Source organism: Pleurodeles waltl, chromosome 6 (assembly GCF_031143425.1).
Source record: "Pleurodeles waltl isolate 20211129_DDA chromosome 6, aPleWal1.hap1.20221129, whole genome shotgun sequence".
In the NCBI taxonomy this organism is placed as follows: domain Eukaryota; kingdom Metazoa; phylum Chordata; class Amphibia; order Caudata; family Salamandridae; genus Pleurodeles; species Pleurodeles waltl.
Genome location: NC_090445.1, coordinates 1,218,797,003 through 1,218,815,519, shown reverse-complemented (window position 1 = coordinate 1,218,815,519; position 18,517 = coordinate 1,218,797,003). Strand labels below are relative to the sequence as shown.

At 40.9% G+C, this 18,517-nt stretch overlaps 1 protein-coding gene across 2 annotated transcripts in view; it reads right to left on the bottom strand.

Moving 5' to 3' along the window:
• Positions 1–18,517, bottom strand: part of FUT11 (fucosyltransferase 11) — a 293,142-nt gene that overhangs the window by 72,660 nt on the left and 201,965 nt on the right. The window contains exon 3 of one of the 2 annotated variants that reach the window (XR_011205001.1): positions 8,132–8,235. The exons of the other annotated variant lie outside the window; for it this stretch is intronic. The gene's annotated coding sequence lies outside the window, so the exon portion shown is untranslated. The remainder of the gene's footprint in view (positions 1–8,131; positions 8,236–18,517) is intronic. 2 annotated transcript variants of the gene reach the window in all.

Below are 18,517 nucleotides of genomic sequence, written 5' to 3'. Positions count from 1 at the left end.
AGAAGTCATTTTGTAAAATTTTCAGAGGAGAATAGAAGCACACATCCAGTACTCAGTCCTTCTTTAATTAATAAAGCTACTTCCAAGAGAACACATTAATGCATGCAATTGGAACAACTGGCCAATGTAATGAGGTCAAAGATGGTACTCCCATTACAAAAGAGGAGACGGTTCCTAGGAATGTAGAGGAAGTGATGGCTGAAGAGGTACAAGGAAGGCAGAGACAGGCCCCTGTATACAAATGGAACTGTAGATGTATTTGCAGTGTTCATCAGGAATCACTAGATATATTGACAACTTTCTTATGTGAATTTCCATGCAAAAGACTGAAACAGATAACTGGAATTTCACAAGGATTAGATCCATGAAAGTAAAGAACGATACTAATTTTCAAGGGTTTTCACTGGTGTGTCTATCCAAGAAAGTATGCACAAGCACCTTTCATCACTTCAGAGTGTTGGCTGCTCTTCACTCTAAAATGCAAAATTTAGTTAGGAGACTACTTAGTGAAAACGTCTGCCTTATATTTAGAAGAGATGAGGAGAGCTCTATTGCATGGTACACTGGCATGGGTAGAAAAAGTTAGTGAAGATGTTCAGTTTTGTTTCTTTGGTCCTGAAGAGGAATTTAGGGAAAATAAGGAGCTGGTATGTGCCGGTTTAGAGAAACAGGACACACGTATTAGTATCGAAAACTTTACACAAGAGATTGCAAAATTTCACACGGTCACTACAAAAGCCAAACTCGTAACATTGGTCTCTTTTCAAAAACTGAACAGAAGAGCAAAGTGTCAAAAATTTGGTGTATATTTATTTGGGGAAGAACGCTTCGAGTTGTCAACATGGCAAATTGTATGTACGTTTTGCTATGATTAGTTAGAGGACAACATAATGCCAGGTAGAGCAAAACATAGCAAGTTAGAATTGGTATCAATTCCAGAAGAAAATCAACAATTCAATATTTATGAACCAAATCGCATACAACCTATATACCATTTACAAGCAATAGTTCTTATGGAACCAAAGACCGGGAAAACAACCAAAGACAGAGCTGCAGAAAGGCTTTAAAATAAGAGTTGTCTACTTTACTGTTAGATTTTAAATGGAATATTGAAACTGTGGGTATAGAGAGGGATATTGATAAACCACTTATCATTCTAGTAAACGGTGTGCCTACCAAAAACAAAAAAATAATTCAAGTGTTAGTGGATGTTAATAAAGTGAAAAAAAGCTACACTATGCCTGAAACTAAATAATATTTGTCCAAAAAACTTTGATGTTGAGGGAGATGTAAATTCTATGGAGGATGAAACATTACTTTCAGGTGGACAGATTGAAAAAGTGGATAGATCCAAATCAGAAATAATATATGAACAATATAGTATCCATCCACTCCATTCCAAAGAAGTTATTGGCAATGGTATTGATCTCTATCAAACAAAACAAGCAAAAGGAGCTCCAATGCGTGTGTGGTAGAAAAAGAGGCTTGCTGTTTTTTACTACTATTTCCAATTGGAGTAGGTGGGTGGTATGATAATCGCCTTGTACAAATACCAGCAGCTGAGTTCAGGTCAACTAGCTTATATTCAGAAGAACCTAGATTTCATCAGTGTATTCCATACATATTCCATGTATTATTTGAGAGTGACTTGTCTGGACTATCATATGTTGTAAACCACATACAGAAGACAGGAGATAATCTACAAAATCTATCCACAGGAGAGTTTGTCTACAAAGTTCAAGGTAAGGATGAATAGTTGGAATATAAATTAATTAATCTGATGGCATGCCAACGTGGGACCAATGAGTACTGATATAGTTGTCATGGAGAACTAAAATGTATGTTGCAAAACTTAGGTGCACCTATTTGGTTTGTGACACTCAGTTCTGCAGAATACAGTATGTGTGGGATGACTTGCTTGATATTCTGAAAGAAGCAAACTCAAACAATAAGGACATCAATGTGAATACATTAGGAGAACTTTGTCCTTTGGATACTTCTGTCTGTAGACATTTTGACCACAGGTTTCAAGGCTTGCAGTCTTTCATCTGAAACCAAACAAACCCTCCTCTTGGCGAAGTTACAAATTTATTTTTGCATAAAGAATACCAAGCGAGAGGTGCTCCTCATATTCACATGCTGTTATGGATAAAAGATGCACTGGAATTTGGAACAGACAGTGGTGACTCTGTACTTTCTTTCATGGAACAGTATGTGACATATGCCATCCCGAAATACAAGGATGAACAAGAATTTCTGGGCTTTCAAACACATAGATATGACAAGTACTTTCATTGAAAATACAGGTGTAAAGGAAGATTTTACACAAGGTGTTGTTTTGTATTTTCGAGTCAACAGCTTTTTATCTGCAGTCAGACACACACAGAAAAAGACATATAATTTCAGAAGAACAGAGGCCTTCAAGTATATTAATGACTATAATCCTGTGATTCTCACAATGTGGAATGTGACTATGGATATGCAACTTGTTGCAGACAGCTCCATTGCTGTTGCCCGTTACGTGACTTCTTACATTACAAAATCAGAGAAGACAGAGATTAAGGAGATTTCTGCTGAAAACTTTCTAGCCAAGAAATTGTATAGCTTCAGTTTGAAAATGCTTTCATAGACAATATTAACTGAATTAAGGCGCATCCTTGATATATCCCTACTTGCAGACCCCAAATATGTGCTATTGAGTATTTCCATGGATACTGACATCCCAAGAAAACAACTACTCTTCTGTAATCTGGGTTTGGTGGTGGCCAAGAGGTACACTACTTGTAGATGGTGAGCTGCTGATCCACCAGCGATACAGGATTGGAGGAGGAGAATGGACCTTTATATGGCAGCAGAAAAGATTACATATAGGGCCTGTGGTGGTCCAAAGAAGTTTGATAAGATTTGGGGGCCCTGGTGTGCGTACTACGGTTTGGAATGAATATAGGTGGTACCCAGTGAGACATTTATATATAAAGAGAAATCGGTCTCCTGGTGTGCTGTTCATCTACTGGGACCAGTATGACCATTAGTATGTATGTGTTTCCAACTCGATGTAACAATTTACCATATGTTTAAAATTAATAAAAATATTTAAAAAGAAAAAATGCTTTTATATACAGAGATAGGTTCCTATGAATGTTGTGATCGGATGAGATCAGCCAGTTTGTATTTGAAGTCAAGGAGAACTGTTTTGGTAAGTCTAGGCCTTACAAGCACACAATATAGATGGTTGAAGTCTTTCCCGGAAATTCAGTACCTAGCTGAGGAGTTCGACCACGAAAGTACAGACATTGTGAAAACAAACATGTTGGACACTTACTATCCAAAAAGGAGTCCACATCTTGAAAACATGTGTCTTTATGAAATACTTCAACACTATAGATACAGAAAGAATGCAACAGAAAACATAGATGAAGCGAAATGTGCAGTGGTTAGCTGCAACTGTTGTTTGGTTTGACATACAAAAAGAAGTTTAATAAACAACAGAAATCTCAGGGCCTGATTTAGATCTAGGCGGAGGGGAATACTCCATCACAAAAGTGATGGATATCCTGTCCGCTGTATTACGATCCCATTATAGTCTATGGCGATCGTAACACGGCGGACAGGATATCTGTCACGTATGTGACAGAGTATTCCCTCCACTGAGATCTAAATCTGGCCCTTAGCTGCCAAACTCCTGATAAAAGAGAGTTTTTCTATTTGGCGCTTCTGGAACTGTTCAAGCCTTGGCGTTGTGAATCAGAGTTACTCAGACACTTCAACTGCTATGAAGATTCTTCCAATGCTGTGAAACACAGCATTCACTGTTCACCATTTCCCAACTACATAAAAATTTTAAATGATGAGATTGAACAGGAGGAAACAATTGCTGGTGAGATAGCTAAGGACAGTTCAAAAAGCAGCCAAAATCAAGACCGCTAACTCAAGATCCTCTTGGACAGCCAATTATTGAAAATAAAGCTGCCACAGCCATGAATGAGGTGGAGACTGCAATGAAAACAAGCAAGACAATGAGCAGTTAGCTAGACAACTGAACGACGAGCAGAAAGAAATATATAAGGATGTAAAAGACAAAACAGAGCATGGATTCTTCTCCAAGAAGAATGACTGTAAATGTTCAACATTTAAGGCAATACTATTATACGTCATTGGTCAAGCTGGCACTGGGGAAAGCTTTTAAACTGAAGTTCTCAACTCTTACCTACAGAGGTCTACAGACTCAAATGTGCTGTGTGTAGTAACAGTACCAACTGGATCAGCAGCACACAACATTAAAGGAATTGGTTTACATTGACTACTTATGCTACCCGTAGAACATGACAACAAATTGGAGTACCAAAAGTTATCCAGTGAAGCTTGTCATAAAGTCTCAAGAGTACTGAAGAAATTGAAACATTTAATCATCGATAAGGTGAGCATTGTCTCAAACGTAATGCTTGCGTTTGTACACTTGAGAATGCAACAGATTCTAAAGGCAGACTATGATCAGAGGTAGGCGGAGCTCGTGGAGTTCCACTCCGCAGAATTCTGCAGAGTTGATTTAAAACTCTGTGGAATTCCACAGAGTTCAGTGAGTGGCGGAGTGCCACCTGCCCTAGTGGCACCCTGTCCTGAATGTGCCCAATCTCGGAAGCGCTAAGCAGGGTCGGGCCTTGTTAGCTAGGCCCGACCCTGCTTAGCACTTTTGAGATCAGGCGTAATCAGAACAGGGCCGCAGGCAACACATTTGCAGTTTCAGGCCTCTTGTGCACCTGTCTGCCAGCCATGTGCACACAGAAGAGAAAGGGAAACAAGTGGCTTACCTGGGTCCTGGTTGACTCCAGGGTCACTGTTGCCACTTGCCAGCGGCCTGGCTCTCTACCTCCCTCTGCCCCCTGCTCCCGGGCTGTTGGTGAGGCTGGAGAGAGGCCTGGATGGCTGGATCCGGAGTTGGCGCCGGCAGCAGCTCCATGCTGCTGACGTCGGTCTGAGTGCTCACTGCAGCCCCATTATGGGCCCCACGGAGCAGACTGTTTGTGCTTGCGCTGAGCGGCCCATAACTGGGCTGCAGTGGGCATGTTGTGAGCTCTGACCTGCTGGTGGGGCTAGTGGAGTTTTTGGTAAAACTCCACGATCCAAGCGGAGCGCTAAAAACTCTGTTAGCTCCACCAGTGGAGAAGGGCTCATCGCCCACCCCTAACTATGATGTGCTGTTTGGAGGAAAGAATTTAATTGTATTTGGCAATCTACTACAACTTTCCCCAGTCAAAGGACAGCCTGTGTTAAAGACATTTCTCACTGATGAAACTCGGAATTACATGGCAAGAATTATTAACAAACATTTGTCTAAATCTCTGATACAAATAACTACTAGGAATAGGCGTCAAGCATTGGATGTGGAATACAGAAATATTCCAAAGGATATTTGAGTAGGAGTTCTCACAAAAGAGGGGAAAGGATGCTCAGAACTTGACTTATGAGGAAACTATTTCCTACAAACAAGACAGCAGCACAGATAATGTTCAATTTCATTGAAGAAGGGAAATCCATTGTCTGCCTAATGACTATAATTCAGGAGTGCTCCTGTTTCAACAAACAATTACTAAAACTGGAAAAAGTAGACATTTTGGAACTTACAGCAATTGAGAAAAATTGAACACCAGGGTGTAGCAGTACTCCTAAGTAAAACACTACAAGCAAAATTAGATTCATTGAACTGCAGGATTAGAAAAGTGATTAAAGTGTTTGGAAAAACTGTAGGGTAATTTTGCAGCATAATTTAAAAGTTGAGGAAGAATTAGTTACTGGGGCTAAGTGTAAAGTAATTGATTTCATTTTGCTTCTGAACAGGAATAAGGTTGAATACCTAGTGATTACATTTTATCAGGTTGATGGTGTAAAACAGATTGGAAGAACCGTTGCACGTTTCTTATTTGTGAAAGACTTCTGTTCGGAGGAGGCAGTTCCCAGTTTCGCTAGCATATGTTGTGACTATTCATAAATCTAAAGGTTTAAGTGTAGATGCAGCACTCATTAATATTGGCACTACTGTCTTTAAGGAAGGTATGTCATATGTAGCCTTATCTCAAGTCAGAACACTGTCCGTTTTGTATCTTGTAGACTTTGACAATGGTAAAGTAGATGTTGATTCAAGTTGCGTTAAAGAGTACAAACGATTGAGAAGTGCTTATGCTTCTCTTCAAGACAGTGTCTGGTTTATGAAAAACCTACCATCTTCCCAAAGAAAAGCATTCAAAGGATCATACCAATGTTGTTGAGAAGAGGTGAAAAAAAAAAAAAAAAAGAGAACAACAAACTTCTTAAGAAACAAAAAAACGACAATGCCGGAGATATTGTTGGTTACCAGTAGTCAAACCCCTCTGGTGTCAACTGCGATCTTAATGTTGTTCTTAATGCGCGGTTCTCTTTACCTCACGTTGCTCATGCAATTGAACAGAGAAAAGACAAGAGATTGTGCTCTGCACAGTTTGCTTTGTTAGAATGCCTGTGCACTGACAGAAGTAAAACACATGTGCATCTCATATTTGAGAACTTGTAGACGTATGCACTGGATCTCTGCACAAAACACTCAAGAAGATGCACAAGAGTTTCTAATGGTAATATTTAGTATTTTAGAAAAAAAAGACTACCTATTGACAAGTTATTTGGACTTAGTTAACCATGGAACCAAGACTGTGAAAATTGTTCTTCTACATTAACCACAAAAATAGATTCAGATCAATTTGTTTATTTAACGCTACTCTCTTGCAAAACTGTCAATTTTGACTGATGGTTTAAAGAAGCTTCTCAGAACAATACCTGCAGAAATTGTCCATCAGATCTTCTATCAACTTTGCATATACAAAGAACTGGCAAATGCCTTAACCTAATGCTACAGCGATGTACAGCAGACGGAAGTAAATTGGAAACTCAAATTACAAATTTTAAAGTAGGACAAATATCTATTTCAGGACAAACATGTACCATTATGGCTATTATTTTTCAAGAAGAGCCTGGATACCCTATCAGGTGATTAGCCACGCTTTATAAATCCTGCTTGATTGATTGATTGATGAAGGAGTAAGTATTACATCCAGACACTATGCCATCTATTGAAAACCTCCAACTGGATGGACAGACTGTAACAACAGAAACCTCACGTTCAAGAAAAAAACTGCCTTTTAAACTACCAAATTCTTATCTTCTGTTTCTTGAACATAAGTTCTATGGAGGTCCAAAACTCAAAAAGTTCAACAGTATAGTTGTGGCACTTGTATTATGATTACTTATGACATCATACAGCCTACCGGGGGGGATGTCTTTATAAGACATTTAACAGGTTTCTGTGCAGTTAATCCTACAGCAAAACATAGCAGAAGGTACTAAATTGGAAATGGACGTTACAAAGTATATACCAGGAGAAAGACTTAGAGCCTGATTTAGGTACTGGCGGATGGATTAGTTCATCACAAAGGCTATAATGAGATCGTAATACTGCGGACGGGATACCCCCTTCGGCGGGGATTTAAATCAGGCCCTTATTTCTGCATAAACAAATAGTACTTACGCTGTCATCTTTCATAAAAGAGTTAACCATTTCATCTGGATACTGCAGTCTCTATTTAAAAACTTAGGGCATGATTTAGGTTTCAGAGGACGGGTTACTCTGTCACAATGGTGACGGATATCCTCTGAAATATAAATCCCATAGGAAATAATGGGATTAATATTCCGGTGAATGGGATATCCGTCACCATTGTGACGGAGTAACCCGTCTGCCAAAGTATAAATCAGGCCCTTAAACTGGATGTCACAATGTAATAAGAGCAAAGTCACAGTCAAACAAACACTGCATCCTTCCAAGTTCCAAGGAGGATTACAATTGCTAAACTGAAATAGTGTAGTTGTAGGTCACGTATTATCAGTCTTCCTGACATCATACAGCCTACCAGGGGTGATGTCTTTATAGGGATGGCCATATCCCACAATTTATTCTATATATTAGTGGCATTTTACTAATGTTAATTTAAAAAAAAAAGTTATTTACAGTAAATGTTTCTTTAAAATACTTGACTAATTATAGGTAAAACTACAGGTTAAATAGCTAGAGTGCAATGTATGGTGTTGCTTAGTTACAGTGACTTACTGTGCAGTTCTGAGGTTTTTGTACAATCTATATGATTGTTTTTCCCCAATGTTCAATGATGATTCTTTAAACAACACATTATTTATGGTGTAAAAGTATGGAACCTGAAAATAGTAAAAAAATAAAAATGAAATGGTTCAGATAAATGTATGATTGCTTCACAGTGTTACAAATAAGTAGTGCTTTATTAACAACATGAACTTTTGCACTGCAGAAACAAAGTTCATTGTAAAAATGTAATATTAACTTATATTTATGTTTTTTCTCTTTTTTTACAGAGATCAATAGAACCATTTATTGCAGTTATGTAGGCGACTAATAACATCTTTTGCTATTTATAATGCATCCAAGAAGACATCAAGACAGACATTGGTGCATACACTGACACAATCCGGTACACACTGATGCATAAACAAACACACCCAGGCAAACACTGACGCAGACACTGACACACCTAGGCACAAACTCATTCATAGACTGACATACCCAAACACAAACTTAAGCATAGACATACCCAGACACATGCTGAGACAGACACTGATACACTTAGGCACACACCGGCGCATACACTTTCACACAAACGGACACAGTCATGCATACACTGACATACCCAGGCACACACTCATGCACACACTGACATACCCAGGCATACACTCATGCATAGACTGACATACCCAGGCACACAATGACATATCCAGGCACATACTGATATAGGACACTGACTCACCCAAACACTCACTGAAGCATACACTGATACACTTAGGCACACAGTGACATATACACTTATACACCGAAGCACACACTGAGACATAAACTGATACACCCGGGCACACACTCATGCATACACTGACACACCCAGGCACACCCTGACCCATATACTAACATAACCAGCAACACACTGATGCATACACGGACATACCCAGGTACACAGTGATGCATACACTGACACAGCCAGGCAGACACTCATGTATACACTGACGTACCCAGGCACACAATACTGCATACACTGACATACCCAGGCACACACTGGCGCATACACTGATATACCCAGACACACACTGATGCATACACTGATACACCTGGGCACACACTCATGCATACACTGACACACCCAGGCACACACTGACCCATATACTGACATAACCAGGCACACACTGATGCATACACGGACATACCCAGGTACACAGTGATGCATACACTGACACAGCCAGACAGACACTCATGCATACACTGACGTACCCAGGCACACAATCCTGCATACACTGACATACCCAGGCACACACTGGCGCAAACACCGATATACCCAGGCACACACTGATGCATACACTGATACACCCGGGCACACACTCATGCATACCCTGACGCACCCAGGCGCACACTCATGCATACACTGACACAGCCAGTCACACACATGTATTCACTGACATACACTGACACAGACACCCACATGCCCAAGCACATACTGGTATATACACCTACTTACCTAGGCACAAACTCATGCATGTGTGCACTGACATACCCAGGTACACATTCACACATACACTGACATAACCAGGCACACAGTCATGCATACACTGAGGTACGCAGGCACACATTCATACATACTATTACATACCCAGGCACACATTCATACATACACTGAAATACCCAGTCACATGCTGCTACAAACACTGACACAACCAGACACACACTGATGCATACACTGATACACCCGAGCACACACTCATGCATACACTGATACACCCAGGCACACACTAATCCATACACTGACATACACAGGCACACACTTATGCATACAGACATACCCAGGCACACACTTATGCATATAGACATACCCAGGCACACACTGATACAAACACTTACGCATCCAGGCATACACTGATGCATACACTGACAGACCCAGACACACACTGACATACCCAGACTTATACATATGTCTACACTGACATACCCTGGCACACTCTCATACGTACACTGACATACCCAGGCACACACTTATGCATACATTGACATACACAGGCACACAATTATGCATACACTGACATACCAAGGCACACTCTGATACAGACACTGACAAGCCCAGACACACATTGATGCGTACACTTACACACTAGGACACACACTGAGACATTCATTGACATACCCAGGCACACACTGATACTGACACATCCAGGCACACGCTCATGCAAACTCTGATACACCCAGGCACACAGTCATGTATACTCTGACATACGCAGGCACACAGTTATGCATACACTGACATACGCAGGCACACACTGATGCATACATTGACACACCAAGGCACGTTCTGATACAGACATCGACACACCCAGGCATACACTGATGCATATACTGATACACACAGGCACACACTGATGCAGACTTACACAAAAAGGCACACGCTGAGACATACACGTATACACCCATGTACACACCAATCCATACACTGACACACCAAGGCACATAATCATACATATAGTAACATACCCAGGTACACATTGATGCATACTGTGACAAACCCAGGCACACACTCATGTATACAATGCCATGCCCAGGCACACAGGTACTGCTAAAATAATAATAATAAAAAAAAATTAAAAAACACCCCCAGATTCGCGAACCTCTGACGGATCTGGAAATACGTGTTGGGAGTGGTCGTAACAGAGTTGCCAATCCTAAAAAAATGTTTTAAACAAAACATTAAAAATAAAACATTTCTCCTTCCTCATATTCACTTTTCATTTCTTTTATTAGGAAAAATCTCTGACAAGACCCCTACACAACCCCAAATATTGAAGTAAGGAACTCTTGGGATGGATAGAATGTGTGTATACTGACCAGAAATTATAACTCCGGTCAACCAAAGGACACGTCTCTTCTTCCATCTATAACGCCTAAACACACCATGAATGGAGAACAATACAGAGACAGCAGAAATTCAGCAAACACTGGCCGTATTATAAATAAACAATAGTGGAATACAGCATGCTGCTGATGCGAACACATTGAGAGAAATGCCATCTAAGCATGAGTTTTTAGTACATTCTATAGTGTATAGTGCACATCACAAAAAATGGCTTTTAGGCAGTAAGAACATGTGGTATCCCTCAAAGGAATGAAAGGCTGATAACATCCTGTGAGCTTACAAGTTATACATAAAGAAATCCTCCATGGGTGGCAACTTCTATATTCCACATACTCACGGTACCCTTCTCTGATACTGGAAAATTCAATTTAAAAAACATTACAAATACACTAGAAAAAAAATAGGGACGTTATTGTTAGGAAATAGAAAGAAAAAAACCTTACAAGTCCACTGAAAAAAACAAAGGTTTGAGGAACGTTATAGTTAGGGTGACATTTCAAATGTACAAAACAATCTATTGTTGTGTACCTCTGAAATGTCAGCCTAACTATAACGTCCCTAAAACCTTTGTTTTTCTCAGTGTGTGTGTGTGTGTGTGTGTGTATATATATATATATATATAAAATCTCACTTGCGCAGTGTACATCTGTTTGTGGCATGTAGTGCTGCAGATATCCATGCTATGCATATCTCTTCCGACATCTAGTGTTGGACTCTGAGTGTTACAAGTTGTTTTTCTTCGAATAAGTCTTTTCGGAGTCACGGGATCGAGTGACTCCTACTCTTACAATGCCCATGGGCATCGACTCCATTGTTAGATTGTTTTACCGCAAAGGGTGAAGAAAGGAGTGATAGAATATAAGAATACAAAGAGATAGCCATGCAAATGAAAATGTAAATGTAAATACATATGTACAATTGTTAAACTTAAACGACTACAGTCTTCCAGGGAGGATGCATGTGAATCTGCTGCACTACATGCCACGAACAGATGTACACTGGGTAAGTGACATTTTCTGTTTGATGGCATGTGTAGCTGCAGATAAGCGGTGGCTAGCCTGTAGGAGTTTAAGTTGTTTGAAATAGTGTTCTTAAGACAGCTTGATCAACAGTGGCTTGTTGCTGTGAAAAAACATCAACACAGTAGTGTTTTGTAAATGTATGAGGAGTTGACCATGTGGCTCCTTTACATACATCAACCATTGGTATGTTTCCTAAAAATGCCATTGACGCACCTTTCTTTCTTGTAGAATGTGCTCTAGAAGTGATGAAAAGTTGTCTTTTTGCTTTGATAGCATGTTTGTATGCATCAAACAATCCATCTTGCTAAACCTTGTTTTGATATAGGATTGCCTTTATGTGGTTGTTGGAAAGCAATGAAAAGTTGCTTTGTTTTTTCGAAAATCTTTAGTTCTGTCTATAGAGTACATAAGAGCTCTTTTGAGATCTAAGGTGTGAAGAGCTCTTTCTGCCACAGAGTCTGGCTATGGAAAGAAGACTGGCAATTCCACTGTTTGGTTGATGTGAAAAGGAGATATTAATTTTGGTAGAAATTTTAAATTTGTTCTAAGTACAACTTTATGTTTGTGCACTTGGAAAAAAGGTTCTTCAAGAGTGAATGCTTGTATTTCACTAACTCTTCTTAAAGAAGTAATAGCTACAAGAAAGGCGACCTTCCATGTTAAAAATTGAATTTGACAAAAGTGCATGGGTTCAAAAGGTGGTCTAGTAAGTACGATATTTCAATTCCACGATGGAACAGGTGGTGTTCTAGGTGGAATAATGGGTTTTAATCCTTCCATGAAGGCTTTAATAAATGGAACGCTGAATAGAGAAGTATGTTGAATAGTCCGTAAGTATGCAGATATTGCAGTATGGTGTATCTTGATGGATGAGAAAGCTAAATTTGATTTTTGCAAATGAAGTAAATAGCATACAACATCTTGTATAGATGCCGTAAGTGGATCAGTGTTTTTAGATTGGCAGTAGTAGACAAATCTTTTCCACTTGTTTACATAGCACTGTCTAGTAGTAGGTTTGCATGCTTGTTTAATTAGTTCCATACTTCTGGTGGAAGTTTTAGGTAACCAAATTCTATGACTTCAGAGCCAAATCGCTAGATTGAGAGCATTGGGGGTTGGATGCATGATTTGACCTTTGTTCTGTGTTAACAAATCTGGTCTGTTTGGGGGTTTGGAATGAGGTAATACAGACAGACCTAGGAGTGTTGTGTACCAATGCTGGCGTGCCCATGTTGGTGCTATGAGAATCATGGTGAGTGATGTTTGACGTAGTTTGCTGACCAGAAAGGGAAGGAGTGGGAGAGAGGGAAAAGTGTAAGCAAATATCCCTGACCAATTGATCCATAGAGCATTGCCCTTGGATAGGGGATGTGGGTGTGTGGATGCGAAGTTTAGGTATTTAGCATTTTTGCTTGTTGCGAACAGATCTATCTCTGGTGTTCCCCACTTTTGAAAATACTTTTGAAGTACTTGGGAGTGAGTCTCCCATTCGTGTGTTTGTTGGTGGTTTCTGCTTCGGAGATCTGCCAGCTGATTGTCTATCCCTGGAATGTATTGTGCTAATAGATGAATGTGATTGTGAATTGCCCATTTCCATATTGTTTGGGCTAGTAGGGACAGTTGAGATGAATGTGTCCCGCCCTGTTTGCTGAGTTAATACATGGTTGTCATGTTGTCTATTTTTTTTATTTTTTTAACAGTCTTCTGTTTGAGAAGAGGTTGAGACCCTTTTAGGGCAAGAAATACAGCTAATAGTTCTAGGTGGTTTATGTGAAGCTGTTTCTGTTTGGCATCCCATTGCCCTTGAATGGTCTGATTGTTGAAGTGAGCTCCTCAACCGATCATTGATACATCTGTTCTGATTATGGTCTGAGGCACAGGGTCTTGAAATGACCGCCCCTTCATTAGATTGCTGTGATTCCACCACTGAAGGGACTTAAGTGTTTGGCGGTCGATCAACACTAGATCTTGAAGTTGTCCGTGTCCCTGAGACCACTGTTGTGAGAGGCACTGTTGTAAGTGCCTTATGTTTAGTCTTGCATGTGGAACTATGGCATTGCAAGATGCCATCATTCCTTGAATCTTCATGATAAATCTTACAGTATTTAGGACAGCATCTAGGTAAGGTTGTACATGTGCTGGTTGAAGGTGTGATTTTTGGTAATTGAGAGTGAACCCTAGCGTATGCAAGTTTTCGATCACATAATGAGTGTGTTGTTGGCATTGTGTAAAATTGCTTGTTGTTATTGGCCATTCGTCTAGATATGGAAAGATGTGGATGTGTTGTCTTCTTAAGTAGGCTGCTACTACTGCTAGACATTTTGTGAACACTCTTGGAGCTGTTGTTATGCCGAATGGCAACACTTTGAACTGGTAATGTTTTCCTGCTATGACGAACCTGAGGTATTTTCTGTGAGCTGAATGGATGGGTATGTGGAAATATGCATCTTTGAGGTCTAAAGCAGTCATGTAATCTTATTTTTGTAGTAGTGGAATGACATCCTGCAGAGTTACCACGTGAAAATGCTCTAACAGAATGTATAGATTGAGAGGCCTGAGGTCCAAGATGGGCCTGAGGGTGCCGTCTTTTTGGGGGATGAGGAGTGTGGTGGAATGTTTGGAGGGGTGGAGATTAATTCTAGGCAATAGCCATTGCAGATAAATGATAATACCCAACTGTCTGTGGTGACATTTTGCCAATGAGAGTGGAATTGCTGTAGTCTTCCCCCCACAGGAGAAGTGTGGAGAGGGAAGGAAGTCACTGCTTAGGTGGTGTAGTGGCTTGCTTTGAGGTTTGGAACTTGCCTCTGTTCCTGAAATATTGTCCTCTCTAGGACCCTCTAAACGCCGCTCTTTGATACTGGGTCTGTTGTCCCCGCTTTGTCTGGGAGGTAGAAGCATCAGAGGACTGTGGCTTAAAACCTCCTCTAAACTGGGGTCTGCAAAAGGAGTCTCTATATGGTGTGGTATATATGTCCCCATTGCTTTTGCAGTATCTGAGTCTTTTCTGAGTTTCTCAATAGTGGTGTCTACTTCTGGACCAAATAGATGTTTCTTGTCAAAAGGCATATCAAGTATTGCCTGTTGAATTTCTGGTTTAAAACCAGAGGAGTGTAGCCATGCATGCCTTCTAATTGTAATGGCAGTATTGACACTCCTTGCGGCTGTATCAGCAGCATCGAGGGCAGACCTTATCTGGTTATTGCTTACAGCCTATCCCTCTTCTACAACCTGTTGTGCTCTCTCTTGATGCTCCTTTGGGAGGTGCTGTAGAAGATCTTGCATCTCGTCCCAATGGGCCCTGTCATATCTGGCTAGAAGTGCCTGAGAATTGGCAATTCTCCATTGGTTAGCCGCTTGTGCATTGGTTAGCCGCTTGTGTGGCGACTCTTTTGCCAGCTGCATCAAATTTCCTACTTTCCTTATCAGGAGGCGGTGCATCTCCCTGACTGTTTGCTCTTTTCCTAGCCACGCTGACTACCAGTGAGTCTGGAGGAACCGGATGTGTGATATAGTCTGGGTCCATAGTGGCAGGTTTATATTTTTTGTCAACTCTAGGGGTGATGACTCTAGCTTTGACAGGCTCATAAACAATTTGCTCAACATGTTTAACTGTTCCAGGCAACACTGGGAGACAACGGTACCTGGAGTGAGTGGAAGACAGTGTGTTAAATAGAAAGTCTTCTTCCAGGCGTTCAGGATGCATAAGCACTCCATAAGCCGCTGCCCCAGAGACTACTTGGGTGTAGGCAGTAGGGCCTTCTGGAGGAGAAGGTTTAGAGGGGTACAGGTCTGGATCATTGTCTGGAATGGGATCAGGGTCATAGAGATCCCATGGGTCTACTGTATCTCCATGTGAATATAATGAGTGTGTTGGAGAAGGCAATGGTGGTGGACTATTGTGAGGTGAAAAAGAAAGCTGTGGAGAAGTAGGGAGAGGTGCTGGTTTCTCCTTTTGTTACTGCACTTTTGCTGGTGGTTGAACAGAGTACAACTCCTCTTCAAAAAGCCAGATTTCTTTTAGTCTTTAAAGGAGGTGCAGTGATGATTCGTCCAGTCTCCTTATGTATGTGGATTCTTGATTGTCTTTCATCCATAACCTCTAATATTGGCTCAATCTCAGTCTCTTCTTCAGAAGCTTTGTGAGATTCCTGCATGGGCTTTGAGATTTGCTTTAATTTTCTCAAAAGTCCCTGTTCCTCTGTGTATGAGGATTTTTTCGGCTCCATAGTTTGGATCTTTTTCGGTCCCGAAAAAGTAGTCAGTTGTTTTGGTTCCGCAACTGAGTATTGAATTTTCGACTCAGAGGAATGAGGTAGTTTACTAGAGTCTGAGGTGGAAGCTTTAACCGATTTACGCGACTCCGAGGTGGATAGAGGAGTGGCCTTTTTCGGCACCGACCCCGAAGGTCGGTCTCCAACAGTCTTTTTTCGGGCCAAACCATGGCCTTCGGCAGTGGTGTACACAAGGCCTTCGGATGTTTTTTATGTAAGGGTGTAGGGGCAGACGTACTCACATGCTGGCCAGCTGTGATGGGTATATCGTCTTCTGATTCTTATTCAGAGTCGGTGTCTCCGATGGAGACTGCTGTCTGTGCCTGCTCTTCCTCCATGACGTCGAGATGTTCTGTGCTTTTCGACGCCATTTCTAGTCTTCGCGACCTGCGATCTCTCAAGGTCTTCTTTGATCGAAATGATCGACATGCTTTGCAATCTTCATCCTGATGCTCTGGAGAAAGGCACAAATTACAAACTAGGTGTTGGTCTGTATATGGGTACTTCGCGTGGCACCGAGGACAAAAACTAAATGGAGTCCGATCCATCAGGCTTTCCACACGGTAGGCCCGAACAGGCCTGAGTCGAGCGCACATGCCCCGAAGGGCGAAATGAAGGTGCCGACGGTACTACCGGTTCGATGCTAGATGGAAAACATGACCGAAACAATACGACGAATAAGTAGGTTTTCTGATTCTAAATCTTGGAGCGAAAGGAAACACGCCCGAACCCGACAGCGGAAAGAAAACAATTTAACAATGGAGTCAATGCTCATGCACACTGTAGCCGAGAGGAGGAGTTACTCAATCCCATGACTCTGAAAAGACTTCTTCGAAGAAAAACAACTTGTAACACTCCGAGCCCAACACTAGATGTCAGAAGAGATAAGCGTGGCATGTGTATCTGCAGCTACACATGCCATCAAACATATATATAAATATATGTATATCACACACACACACATACATACACACAGTGTGAATTTGATAAAACGTCTACTTCTCCAAGTGACAAGATGCTTCAGAAACCTACTTGTCCTATAAAAAAAAAAAAATCTGTTTATTCCATTTGCTGCCATGCGTAAAGAGGACACACTATAGACTTATGGCACCTTTTCCTTTTCAGAGCAAATACTAGCATCTCAAATTATGCCAAGACTTATATTAGAACAGGGTTTACATTCTAGCAAGAATCCTTTTACACCTTGTTTTGGATAGTATAGGATTCTCAATACATCAAGTGTCGAAGTCACTTTATGTTAGTAATGGGCTCTGTTTGGGCCACCTGTCAAATCGTGGTAAGGCTCTGAAAATGCCACAACTTTCATCATGCCGGTGTTCTGATTATAGATTTCAGAATATATCACTGATATTACTGAACAACTACCTTCTTTCTAGGGTGAAGATATATTTTGTAAATTGCCCAGGCAAATTTCCCTCCAACCATTCACTCAATTTCACAAAATGTTACTTTATGTAAAACTCAGATTTGCATTGCACTCTGGTGTCTACGTTACCAGCTAAGGATTTACCAGATCACTCTAATACTAATAGGGTCAATGCTGACAAGATCACCTCATCTCACTATACTGCATTTCCTTTCTTTGCTGCAAGTGTGAACAAATATGAAGCACTAATTCTAATGACTGGACATTTATAATTACAACTAAACTGTTAGACCGTGAGCCTCCGGTGTGGTCATCCCTCTACTTTTTGCCTGCCTCTCTCCCTCCATTTTTCTGACCCCTTTTTTGTGGGTTTTAGTACACTGCGCACTTTAGAACTGTTGACCAGTGCTCAAGTGCATGTGCTCTCTTTCCTAAACAAGGTAACATTGGTCCCTACCTAAATGGCATATTTAATTTACTTGTAAGTCCCTAGTAAAGTGGACAAGAGGTGTCCAGGGCCTGTAAATTAAATGCTACTAGCAGGCCAGCAGCACTGATTGTGCCACCCACATAAGTAGCCCCTTACCCAAGTCTCAGGCTTGCCTTTGCAAGGCCTGTGTGTGCAGTTTCACTGCTGTAGGAAAGTACCATCTTGCCTGGCATGTTACCCCCATTTTCACTGTATGTATGTTTCTTTTTGCCTATGTGTCACTGGGATCCTGTTAGGTAGGACCCCAGTGCTCATAATGTATGCCCTGTAGGTGTTCCCTGTATGGTGCCTAACTGTATCACTGAGGCTCTGCTAACTAGAACCTCAGTGTTTATGCTCTCTCTGCT